At 41.0% G+C, this 13,671-nt stretch overlaps 1 protein-coding gene across 15 annotated transcripts in view; it reads right to left on the reverse strand.

Moving 5' to 3' along the window:
* FAM13B (family with sequence similarity 13 member B) overlaps positions 1 to 8,321 on the reverse strand; it is a 156,892-nt gene extending 148,571 nt beyond the window's left edge. For 12 of the 15 annotated variants that reach the window (XM_033927205.1, XM_033927206.1, XM_033927203.1 and 9 more), the window contains exons 1-2: positions 7,874 to 8,320; positions 1,342 to 1,517 (exon numbers count right to left, since the gene is read on the reverse strand). The gene's annotated coding sequence lies outside the window, so the exon portion shown is untranslated. Of the gene's footprint in view, positions 1 to 1,341; positions 1,518 to 7,873 lie in introns of all 15 variants that reach the window. The other 3 variants (XM_033927210.1, XM_033927211.1, XM_033927209.1) reach the window with 3 other exon arrangements.
* Between the last annotated feature and the right edge of the window lie 5,350 nt (positions 8,322 to 13,671).

The raw sequence follows: 13,671 nt of genomic DNA on the forward strand, positions 1-13,671 counted from the left end.
AAAGCAGAAAGAGGGAGAATTTGGGGACATTTTAGTGGTGGAGAGGGATGGAGGGAGAAATGTTACACTGGGAGGGAGGAGAGATGACTCAAAGAAAGAAGAGATGCCTGATTCTGGAGAAGGGTGACAGAAGAAGGGAAGAGAAAGATGTCAGACCACTGGAATAGGAAGGATAGAGATGCCAGACCAGGGAATGGAATGGAAGGAGAGATGGCAAACTGCAGGAAGGAGAGGAGAGAGATGCTATATCACAGAAAGAAGAGAGAGATGTTAGACCACAGAAAAAGGGAGGGAAGAAGAGAGATGCCAGACCATGGGGAGAGGAGAGATATTCCAGGCTATGGGAAGGAGAGGAGAAAGATGCCAGACCATATGAGGGGGAGAAGGGGAAGACAGATGTCTGACCATGGGAGAGGGATGAGATGGTGCACACGGATGGAAGGGAGACAGAGGGAGGAGATGGTGCACAGCAATAGATTTGGCAGGGAACAGATAAGAAGAAATGCTTCTTATGGATAGATGGGAATAGGGGTGAAGAAAGAGGGAGGATCCAGGGTTTGGGGGGAGGGCGGAGAATCACAATTCTGCTAGCCAGAGCTTTCAAAATCAACAGACTCAAATCAGGACCAATATGATCACAAATTGCACAATAGCAATGCTGCTGGCTCCTAAACCACTGGCTCCCATAGCTATAAGGCATAAGGTTCTACCCCCCTCCTCCCCATTTCACCCAACAATCTCAATGGCTAGCTTTTTCCTTTTATATTTTTGAATCCTTTATTCTCCCTTACAAAAGGCAAGGAGAGAGATAGATACCAGTCAAATATAGGTAAAACTTCTTATTTTTATTAATTTTTATTTTGCTGCATGAGACTGTGATCAGGGAGAGGACCACCCCACATGGACCACTACCAGCAGCCACAAAAAGTTAAAGCATGCACGAAAGGAAAGTACGGCAAGGAATGTAGTCTGAACCTTAGAAATGTTTACAGCTGAAAGACTTAGCCACTTGCACCGCAGGCCATTGACTGTATTCTAGAAAGACAGGCCTAAACCAGGGACCCACTGCACCAGACCAGATCTATCAGAGGTAGAGAACACTGGAGATTTCCAGTGCACTAGCCCTTATATTGGTGATGTCACTGGAATAGTGTGGTATCTCTCTCTGAACTAGTCTAGCAGGATAATAAGGAAACATGAATTTTAAATTTATAATAATTAAATGCTTAGAAGACATAAAACTGTAATAATGACCTTAACACTGGATCATTTATCTGACCAGACATATAAATTGCATACCTCAAGCATATTAAAAAATGATTTCATACAAGTAAAACTTACCTCTGTTTATTGGAAAACCTACGTTTAAAAACGTTTAAAAGAGTTTTCTGCGCCAGTTACCCTCAATGAGCAAGTATTCTTTTCTCATTTATGGTTGTTTGAGATTATGGCAGAAGATCAGCCTATAGTTCCTCATTGAAGAAATACAGAACCCGATCAGTAGTTCAGCAGTTAATCTAAAAAAAACAAAGACATTAAGCAACAGATTCAGAGTGAAATCAAAGAAATGTATACAATGTTCATTATTCAGACGGAAGAAGTGGAAAGAGATTTAATATTTCAGAATATATCTAAACAAGGGGACGTTAAGGGAACTTTAAAACAATCCAAGAACATAAAACATTTGAAATCAAATTGATAAGGTATTTTGACACCTATCGGACAGGATTTAACAGAGATCTGGGCTCTATTTCCCACTATAAAGACATTTAAAACTGCTCTGCCACCTTTCTGTCTCCTGCCCATCCCTCCCTCTTCCTATCCCCAAAATGCTTTCATGTTTTCCTTATATATACTGATATTTTTCAACATTTGCTTTTTTTCTGAAGAAGGGTTACCTTCGAAAGCTCATCATAAAATGCAATGAGTTAATCCAATAAAAAAGGCTTTCCTTTATTTTTTGCTTTATTTCTTTATACTACCTTGGAAATTGGACTAACACGGCCACCACACCATTTTACTTTATATATAAATATATCAACACTTTAATTTTAATATTAAATTTGTCTGGGCAAATCCAAAATTTTGGAGGGGGGGGAATTTGGTTTGAAAATTGTGATATATTTTTACTTATCAATTGTAAGCTGCTTTTATGTAATTTGAAAGGAAGCATCATACAGGGTGTCCACAAAGTCTCTTTACAATTTCAAAAAAACTACTAAAAAGGCAACTGATGAGATATGTTAATCAAATTTGTCCTATGTACTCGGTTATCAAAGTTTGTAATCACATTGCTTTTGGGTATTTCCGGTACACTGTTGATGAAAGAGAGGCTGTTGGCTACTCCTCAAGAAAAGGTGCAATGTGTATCGTGGTTTATTGAAACAAAATCGGTTACGCAGACTACAGGACTAAGTATGGAAAACATCCACTGACGGGTCCGAAATTCGTGCATGGCACAAGAAATTTATGGAGACAGGGACAGTATTGGATAAAAAAGAAGTGGATGACAAAGACTATCGGAGGAAAACATCACTCGTTTTAAGACAATCCTTTGCTTGTTCTCCTTCAAAATCCATCCATATAGAGGTATATTAAATGAGGCAAAACAAACTTCAATATCTACTCCTCATCCGCTATAATAACACCCTTAGAGCGCATGCACAGTTGAAACTCCATGCGGCCGTGCTTCGTGATCCATGTTACCATATGCGCAGCGCAGTAGGAGCCTGCAGCGGTTTCTCCTTCAGCCTCTGTCCTCATGCGCATATGCGACAATGGCTTCCCCCCTCCCACACCCCAGCCAGCCTGCGCCTCGACGAACAGAAAATGTCCAGGCCTCTAGGGGTCAAGGCACTGCTGCCAGAAACACACACAGGAAGAGGAGCCAGAAGTAAAAGGGAGGAGAGCTGCGATCGGACATCTTGCCTGAGAGAGACAGAAAGCCCCGAGGCTTCCCGGACTAGCGGATGCTGGACAGGGAGCAGGGAAGGGAGAAGGGGTATTACTGGACAGGGGGGGGAGATAAAAATACAGGAGAAGGGCTACTGCTGGATAGGGGGAGCAGGGAAGGGGTGCTGCTGGACAGGGGGGAGAGACAGACAGACAGAAAGGAAGATAGCAAGCAGGGAGAGAGACAGAAAGAAAGACAGACAGACAGGGGGCCAGAGAGAGAGAGAAAGACAGACAGACATACAAAAAGAAACAGAAAGAAAGAAATGCTTAAGTCTACACATCTATTCTAGCACCCATTAATGTAACGGGCTAAAAAACTAGTTTTATAATCATTTCCACAGATTTGTCTATTCATTTGTTTTTTAAAATAAAATCTTGAAATTGTAAAGAGACTTTGTGGACACCCTGTACATTATATTTACCCCCCCCCCTTTTACACAACAGCACAAGAGGTTTTTAGCTCTGCACTGTTCCGACAGTCATAGACTCCTATAAGCATCTGAGCAACACAGAGCATTCAGTGTGCCAGCCAGCCCTAAAACCTCTTGCGCAGTTTTGTAAAAGGAGGTAGGGGGGTTAGCTTGGTATCTAAAGTAGATAAGCACTACACTTCCTTAAAAAAAAAAAAAAAAAAAAGTGTAAAGTGTAAAGATTTGATATACATACTACCTTTTTGTGAAAAAAATTAACTGTTCTCAGTCATCATCGTAATTATGTTAACATGACTAACATCCTTTTATAGTATCTATAGGAAAACATCAATAGTCAATTGAGTTAAAAGACAATCCTGCTATCATAACATGACAGTTTAAGAATAGCCTCTGAAAACTTACAATGAATGTTGAACAGGAATTGAAGCTAGAATGATTAAAATGCTGAAAGGATAATTTCAGTGCAAAACAGTCACACAGTAAGTCTATTATTTGGTGTTACAGATACAGCGCAGAATCCATTCTTGATCAGACACACTGCTTCTAACGATGCTCGTTTGAGCACTGGATGAAAGCAAAAGAAGTACTAAAAAAGTAAACATTAAAGATGTTTTGAGCCAAGACCTTGCTTTTTACAGCATGGCAGCAATTTTTGGACCCGACATGCTGCTCTAAAGGCAACACTAGTCTGCTTTTCCTTCCAGAGAACCATCTTTGATCGGAGACCGTGCTTTTACAGCAAGGGAACCATGGTAAGATCCTTGTGCACAATGAGTTTTATACAGTACTGTATAAACACCTATTCCTGTTTGTTTACATTTACAGCACTTTCTTTATTCTTACTCTCATTCTTGGATCTGCTCTGCCTGTGAACTTGGAATGTGGAGAGTTTCCAGTTTCAGTTCTGCTGTCTTGATGTTTGCTTCATACTGTTATTGACTGGAGAAATATGGCTCCACTCATGCTTAGTACAATTGTTATTCACATTGCATGCCGTAAAAGACAACTCAAGATAGGCTGAGTATGCAATAGATATTGTAAATATGATACTCTTGATCGGTTCTGTATTTTTTTACACTACCTTTGTACAATTTCTGTTTTGTATAGTATTGTGAAATACTCTACATTATACTGCTCTGTGTTTGTGTTCAGACTGCCTACTATAGAAGAAGCAGAGTCACGCCCTAAACTATTTTTCATTTTTGTTGCCGATTAGTGCTAATAAACAATATTTTAAATAGATACCCCATGCCTGCTCTTTAAGCATTAAATATGTTTTCCATGCATTTAAGGGGTTACCATAGCTGTATTATCCAACAGGTCTGTCCCATTTACATCAGATAATCGAGACTGTTAATATATGTCCGCCCTTTTTAAATCCTTACTTTAATTCTACCCATGCAAGCAGACTGAAAAAAAATAAAATACAGTATGGTACAATCTAGTATCAACAAAAAAGGAAGAAAAGAAGGTACCAAGCATCGGAGGAGTAAAACAAGAACAAAAAAGAGGCACAGCAGAAGTCTGAACCAACTATTACATGTACTTTTATTAGCAATTTTTCAAAAGTCCAAAAGCAAGTCCTTGATATGTAAAATGGATTTGGTCTCGACTAGGATCCAAGTTTCAGCAACATCACCTTCCTCAGGGGACAATAAAGGACTTACACTTTTTTGGAAAATAAACGCTGAGGCGCATCGGCATCTCTGCTTGAGGAAGAAGCACCATTAGGAATATTTTATATACTTTCTTGTCAAAAGTTTGCACATCATAAAAATTTAGAAGTACTGTACTTTATTACATTGTAAGATTATTTTCTGTTTTTATTAAATTGCAAATTAGTGTGATTGCCATTACATTTAAGTAAACAATATATATATACACACAACTTCATTTAAGGGGGCCTTTTACTCACCAACAGTAGAATCTGCAACTATCACTATCTACCACAGGATTTTACCACACAGTAGCTACAAATTTAATGCAGCGCAGCAACTTGGGGGGGTGTTGAATCTGAAGCTACTGCACACAGCATCTCCTATTAAGGAAGTGGTAAAGGGCCCCATTGTGGCCTGGGGACCACTTTACTACGCTGTAATAAGTGCTAGCATGTGCTTACCTCAACATGAAATGGCTTGCTTACCACAGGATGCATTCCAAATCAGCATGACATTAAAATATTTTAGAATTTTTGTTGGAGTGGATATTCCTGCACTGCTCAGCACAGTTACATTACTGTCATAAGCACCAACACCATTAGTGCTTAAAATAAAAATTGGACTATCAAGCCATTTCACTGCTGCATGAAAAACCTATAAAAGAGGGTGTGCCAAGGCCACTTTTTACCAGTTTAATAAATAGGACCCAAAGATTTGCAACCCACTAACCACCAAGGCCATGATTTTTCAAGGCGCATATCGGCACCTAAAACCACCGTAGGCATGAGTGATGCCAGAAGTGGCATTAGGCACCATAAAGCGCCTACGTAGGTGCAATTCACGTCAAAGGTAGAAGCCAGAAATGTAGGCCTTGAAAACCTAGGCCTACATTTTCACCACCTACCTTTACTAGAAATGCAATTCTCTAAATGGCGCCATCACGTGGCTGACATGCAATTGGTGGCCGCCAGCAATGGTGCCGTTTAGAGAATCCAAGCCCAAATGCCTTCCAAACCCCCAGCACAAAATGCATGATTCACTTTGCAAAAATACCACACAGTACCTAACATGGTTGTGTGATAAGTTACCACACTGCAACTGTGCATTAGAGAATGATGTGGGGACAAATTTTTCCTGTCCCTGCAGAAACTCGATTTCCCATCCCGGCAAGTTCTTTTCCTGTCCCTGCCCCATTCCTGAAAGCTCTGTCCTCATCTGCACAAGCCTCAAACACTTTAAAATCATAAGTGTGGTTAAGGCAGAGTGTGTGGTGCAGTGGTTGGATCTACAGCCTCAGCACCCTGGGATTGTGGGTTCAAACCCCACGATGCTCCTTGTGACCCTGGGCAAGTCACTCAGTCCTCCATAGCCCCAGGTACGTTAGATAGATTGTGAGCCTACCAGGACAGATAAGGAAAATACTTGAGTACCTGTTTATAAAACCGCTTAATCTGCATAAGCGGTATATAAAAACCTAATAAACTTGAAACTTACATGAATGGGACAGGGACAAAACTCAAGAGGATGGGACGGGGAAAATGAGTTCTTGTGGGAATAGGGAAAAATTTGTCCCCGTGTCATTCTCTACTGTGCATTAAGGGCTCCTTTTACGAAGGTGCGTGCTAGAGTTTTTAGCGCACGCACCAGATTAGCCGCTAGCCAAAAAACTACCTCCTGCTCAAGAGGAGGCAGTAGCGGCTGTTAAGGCCCTAACGCGCCTTCGTAAAAGGAGCCCTAAGTGCTCAACCTCTTTGTACAATCTTTACAGTATATGTTTACTAAAATGCAAATAACACTAATTTGCAATTTAAGAAAAACATCTTACAATGTAATAAACTACTTCCAATTAGTTATTTTTACGATATATACTTTATCAGAAGTTTGTGTAACATATTTCTAATGAACAATACTAAATTTAGTTAATATATGTCCTCCCTGTTTAAAACCTTACTTTTAATCCCACCCATGCAAGCACACGCATCCTCCATAAATCTCTTTGATGAGAATCAATATTTAAACATAGCAAAATTTACCTCATATTAATTCTAAATATATAGCTAATATATGTGGCAAGATCCCCCCCCCCCCACACACACACACACTTTTTTAAAGTGGAAAACTAAACAATCCCAGCCACTATTTAAATTTCCATAACTCAAATTTTGTTACTATTCCGCATGAAACAACAACTACTACTACAACCACAAAAAATGTATCAGATAAACCCAAATTCAGCCAGTCACTCTTATCTTCCTGCTCTTTTAATAAACGATTTCAACAGACCACAAAAGTCAAAACAAATAGGCAACACACAATCTACATGATTTGAACTGCCAATTGTCCTTTAATAACCGTGGAAAAGGTGAAACACTATATTGGCAAAAGAACCAATTAAACACCATGCATTGTTTGGGGGGGGGGGGAAATAGCTAACAAAACAGTCTAGATATTAGATCAATAAAACAACCTAGACCGGCAAAACGTGGTCTATTTTGCTAGCAGCAGATGCATTTAATTTAAATCCAAGCCCTAGAGATCGGCGTTGCTGTTGCAAAGCGAACAGCTTCGGCTACTGGACGTCAAACGCGATTACAATAAAAACGGGACAAAAATACGCAAGTTAAGATCACTGGTGTTGGCGGGATCCGGACACTAGAGGTTCCCCGTAATTTCCACGAGCACCGTAGGCAATGTATTGAGCAGAATAAAACAGCCACTATTTGCACTGCAGCGAGACACAAGTACAGGGAGCCGGGGGGGGGGGGAGGGGAGGGGAATGAATGAGCAGAGAGCGAGCCGCAGCTCTTTCTTTCCCTCGACTACACTTACCAGCTCAGATCCGCCGCAGGAACGCCTCAGTACCCGGCCTTCAGCGGCTGAGCTGCATGGGGAGCAAGTCACATCAAAACCATGGGGCTCCGTAGCCAAGAAAACCCGCCGCTGCTGCTGCCGCCGCTGCTGCTGCTGTGAAGCCGGAATCCCCTACCCGCGAAAAAGGAAGAAGGGACGAGAGCGGGATTATTATTATTTTTTTTTTTTTAATTTTTGTTTATTTATTTATTTATTTTTTTTCTTCCTTTCAGCCGGTGCGTCCTGCGGCGACGTCGACACCAGGAAAACAAGAGGACCAGTCCGCTGCCACCGCCTCACGCCCACTAGGTTACCGTTACTGCTCATGCGCAGAAGGTGCGCAAGGGGAAGGCGGGTGCGGGCTGGGCGAGCGAGCGTGCGTCTGCGCGCCACTTCCGGTCAGCTGCGGGTGGGGAGGTCGGAGCCGGCGCGCGCCCTGCTCTTCCCGAGCTCCCTTATAGTTTTTTTTTGCTGCTTATTCGGGGGGGGGGGGGGGAGTTGGCATTAGTAATTAGGTGAGCTTTATCTATCCCGCCCCCAAAGAAATTAATTGCGATTAACCGGGAACAGTGGGGGGGGGGGTTCACTTGCTGAAAAAGCGTATGTGTGCGTGAGTTTGCTCATTTGGCATGGCGACTGTCGACTTCGCTTCGTTTAAGAACCCGGAAGAGAACTGGCGAGCGGGGTGGAACTTAGGGTTGAGGCAGCCAATAGCGATAACTAGACTTATTCCATAGCCGGAGGGTTGAGAAAAGGTCCAATGAGAGGGGAGATATTATGAGACTGCTCAAAGCCCCTTTTCGGGTGACGGCAGGCAGCGGCGGGTTTCTGATTGGACGAAGGTGGCTTTCCGTCAATTGTGATGTTCCCGCTCTGTTTAGGGAGCCGGGGGGGGGGGGGGGGGGCTAATGTGAGTTCAGGAATGTGTGTGTCAAGTAGGGAGGTTTATTCTCTTATAAACGTTGACTCTGCCATCAAAGACGAAATGTGTGCATGACTAAAGAAGAATTAAGGAAGCCAATGACTCAACATGATCAATCTAAAACAGTGGTCTCCAACTCAAATCCTTTGCAGGGCCACATTTTGGGATTTGTAGGTACTTGGAGGGCCTCAGAAAAAATAGTTAATGTCTTATTAAAGAAATGACAATTTTGCATGAGGTGAAACTCTTCATAGTTTATAAATCTTTCCTTTTGGCTAAGTCTTAATAATAATATTGTCATTTATAGCTAAAGAGACATGTGATCAAGAAACTGTTTTACTTTATTTTTGTGATTTTGATAAACATACTGAGGGCCTCAAAATAGTACCTGGTGGGCTGCGAGTTTGAGACCACTGATCTAAATAGACCAATTCTTAGAAGCGCTGCAGATCCCATTCCACTGGCAATGCCCAGAAAATGCTCAATGGAAAGGATATTCCCAAATTATATAATAATAATAATTTTATTCTTTTATACCACCATAACCAAAAGTTCTAGGCGGTTTACATGAAAAAGAGCTGGTCAATCGGCGAAATACAATAATACAGTAAAAAATACAAATATTTGTAAAATAGAATTTCTATAATAAAACTCACTAAGTAATAAACTTATCGAACAAAGTGGTCTTAATTTCCGAAAACTGCAATAGGGTAACAGCTTGCTGAACACATTTGCTTAACCAAGATTGTCAAAAGCAAGGCAGAGAAAAAGACCTGTGCTTGGCACCTGCATAGAAGCTTTCGCTGTAAGCGCAACTCCTGGGGTGCACGCACTTGGCAAATCTGACCCCCCCCCCCCCCCACCAAAGCGCATGTGTAAATACAAGCTTTTCCCATTTATTTTGCACCACTCAGATCTTTTATCTGCCGTCAGTTACTATGTTACCTGCAAGGCTTATAATTAAGCACAGAAAACGGGCACCAACGCGTGCTTTCGTTTTCAGGTTTTGCTCTGACTCGTGCACATTACAGACTAGCATGGGCTTTTTTTTATCCACTTCTGAAATAAATCAAAACCGGCAGGTTTTAAACTGGAAATCAAAAGAAGCCCTCTCTAAAACCTTCCGCTACTAGCCCTGAGCTGCTGTTATTTTTCCAGCTGTAAGAGCGGGGTTTATGTACAGTTTTCTGAGCAGGGAGAAGGCTTAGCAAACGACGTCATTAACTTATGTTTGACTACATTCAAATACAGTTTGCAGCCATCTCTGTAATCCACATTGTTTCCCATGCTGGAATCCTCTGAGCAATCTGCAATTTATATGCGCCCTATTTCCACAATTGTCCTTACTGCTGTTGGTAAGGTTTAACAGTTGGCTTGCAACAGCAGGGATACATAAATATGTAAGGATATTGGGGGTTTAAACGTTCAAGCAGGGTGTAGAAACTACACATTTTTTCCATTCCAGTTGCTCATGGGAAAATTATTGGGTCTATCTACTACCTTTCTACTAGGAAAAGCCTGGAAACGTGCTTATTCCCACTTCTTACCCAGATTATGGAGCGAAATCCTGCTAATTATCAGATCACTGGAGGGACTATTAAACTTCAGCAAAGCAGTTAAAACTCATCTTTTCTCTTAATTACCGCCCATAACGATAACTCCTAACCCTAAACAAACTTGACAAAATGTATGTATTTATTCAGTTTCCTACACCATTCACTACAGGGAGCTCAAATCTCATATGGTATCCTGGGATGCACTCTCGATGATTTATAAAGAATTGTCAAAACTCTCCTGTTGTAACAACTTATTGTTATATTGCTACTATTAATGCCAACTCATATACTAGATTTCATTCTGCAAACAGAATTTGTCCAACTACTTTGCGCCCATATTGCTAAAAGTGCCTTAAGAATCATCTTGTTTTACTACTGTACATGTCTGAGGCTTGATCTACTTCCCACAGAACCCTCAAGAGAATACTTCTAAATCTCCCTTCCACAAAAAAATCTGCAATACAAACGTGTTTTCCACTCCATGCTCACCTTTCTAGGCGTAAAAACTTGGAATGACCTTACTGAAATGACCAGGACGGAACCTAACCACACCAAATTCCGGAAGAAACTGAAAACTCATCTATTTGACACCTAATCACTTGTATCCTCTTCTCCTCCTGTATCTTCCTGCCCTCCATTGTACTCCCTACCCTCTTCTAACCCCTTCCTCTGTAATGTCGCCAAGAGCATATATAGGTATGTGCAATGCACAAATGGAAGAAATTAAATAAATAAATAAATAAAAGGTTCTGTTTCTTATGCAAGTTTATTGATTTATTTTAGGTATTTATATACCACCTATCAAGGTTATCTAGGTGGTTTACAATCGGGTACTAAAGCATTTTCCCTATCTCCTGGTGGGCTCACAATCTATCTAATGTACCTGGGGCAATGAAGGATTGAGTGACTTGCCCAGGGTCACAAAGAGCAGTCTGGGATTTGCTGAGGTGGTAGCTCTAACTCAGGGGTGTCAAAGTCTCTCCTCAAGGGCCGCAATCCAGTCAGGTTTTCAGGATTTCCCCAATGAATATGCATGAACTCTATTAGCATACAATGAAAGCAATGCAAACAGATCTCATGCATATTCATTGGGGAAATCCTGAAAACCCGACCGGATTGCGGCCCTCGAGGAGGGACTTTGACACCCCTGCTCTAACCACTAAGCTACTTCTTAACTTGAAGTGATGGAAGCTGCCACAAACAGCGCTGAGATGAGCGCAGCCATCAAAGTATTGTTGTTTGGATAATTTGTCCCTTAAATATGCTGGTGTTTCTAGATAAAACCTTTAAACACCAAACATAGCATCTTGAATGTAATCCTGGTAGAATAGATCCTTCTCAGTGGTTCCTTTAATGTGGTTGCTGACTATACAAAATACTGGAGATATTAGTAGATTCTGTTTGCACACATAGGGCATGTTGTTTGGTGAATAATTGGAGTTTGTCCTCCATAAAATGTGTCATCTTCGATATCTCATCAGATAAGGGGTTTTATTTTTTAATTTATAGTATCATAAAGCAGATGTTTTCTGTACCTCATCTTTCAGTAACACCATACCGATTTAAATCATATTAACTGGCATTCAATTGCTCTGTTCAACAGGAAATGTGCAGAAAAACATCTGTGGCAGAGTAGGGTGAGATGTGAGCAGTGAGCTCTACCATAGGAGCAACTTATTAAAACAATTATTGATGTTACACTCAACACAAATTAGCCCTTCCCAACACAGGAAGGATTTTGCTCAATATTGGAGATCCATGAGCACAGAGCTCGATAGAGTTGGTGCCTATGTAAACTCCAGTGCATTTAATATGCTCTTAGCATTCTGGTAGTTTTGCTATTTGTTAATATGGGAAAATGAAAGGGCCGGTCAAGTCTTTGCCCTTGGGAAATATTTGCACTGGACAGTTCCTTTTTATTGCTAGAGCTCAAGTGCTGGGATCAAATTATTTGCATCTGAAGTGTTGGCAAGAATAGCTTTATTGTCTTTTTACTTAATCAAAAATTATAAAGGCTAGGGGTCACTCAATGAAGATACGGGGAAATACTTTTAAAACAAATAGGAGAAAATATTTTTCATTCAGAGAATAGTTAAGCTCTGGAACTTGTTGCCAGAGGATGTGGTAACAGCGGTTAACATAGATGGGTTCCTGGAGGAAAAGTCCATAATCTGCTTTTGAGGCAGACATGGGGGAAGCCTGGGATTGGTAGCATGGAATGTTGCTGCTCTGTGTGGTTCTGCCAGGTACTTGTGACCTGGATTGGCCACTGTGGAAACAGGATACTGGGCTTGATGGACCATTGGTCTGACCCAATATGGCTGTTCTTATGTTTTCTCCTGTGTTATCTCGGTCACCTAGTCCTCTTATAAATAATAGTCATTCTAACGTTAGGAATTATTGACTGTAGAAGTTATATAATCAAGTATGACATCTATCTTTTTCTATAAGGAAATATTAATTGACTGAATATATCATACTACTGTTTATAATTTCTGTAACGCTGAGAGGAGTATGCAGTGCTGTACGCTTAACAAGCAATAGACAGTCCCTGCTCAGAGGAGCTTACAGTCTAATTTGGACAGATAGGACATATAGGGTTGGGGAGTTTCTTACAGAGAAAATGATAGGATGGACATAGGTGTTGAAAGCAGCCTTGAAAAAAATGGGGTTTTAACTTGGATTTATAATACTTAAAACATGCCCAAGCTGTAACTTCTCTTTTGAACAACTATGAGGTCAATATTCAAAGCAATTTAACTGAGCAAAAACAGTTCCTGCCAGTTAAATTGCTTGTTTGGGGCTAATTGTAACTTCTGTTGGAACCATCTAAGCATGTAAACTGCTTAATACCAATGTAAAACGGTATATCAAGTGAAATTAATCTAACCCAGCTGCTAATTTTGAGCAGCGCTTAACTGGTTAATGCCACTGGAAATAACAAGCCAGCACTGAGCTGAAACTGGTTATTTGGAGGGGAGGGGGCGTTCTGGAAGTAGAGTCTGCACTTGGCCAGTTCAGAACTTAACTGGCCACGTGTTAGCCAGCTCCACAAATTCAGAAATTCAATGCTTGTGCCAGGCATGGCTGGACATTGAATTTCTAGTTAGGGCAGTTAGTGAAATATTGATCACTGTTGGCTGAATATCGAGCCCTAATGCAGTGATTTTTAAACCTGTCTTGGGGAACCCCCAGCCAGTCAGGTTTTCAAAATATCCCTAATGAATATACATGAGGCAGCTTTCACCTCTATTATATGCAAATATGCCTCATGCATATTCATTAGAGATATCTTGAAA

The sequence above is a fragment of the Geotrypetes seraphini genome, chromosome 18, assembly GCF_902459505.1.
Source record: "Geotrypetes seraphini chromosome 18, aGeoSer1.1, whole genome shotgun sequence".
NCBI classification, from domain to species: Eukaryota; Metazoa; Chordata; class Amphibia; order Gymnophiona; family Dermophiidae; genus Geotrypetes; species Geotrypetes seraphini.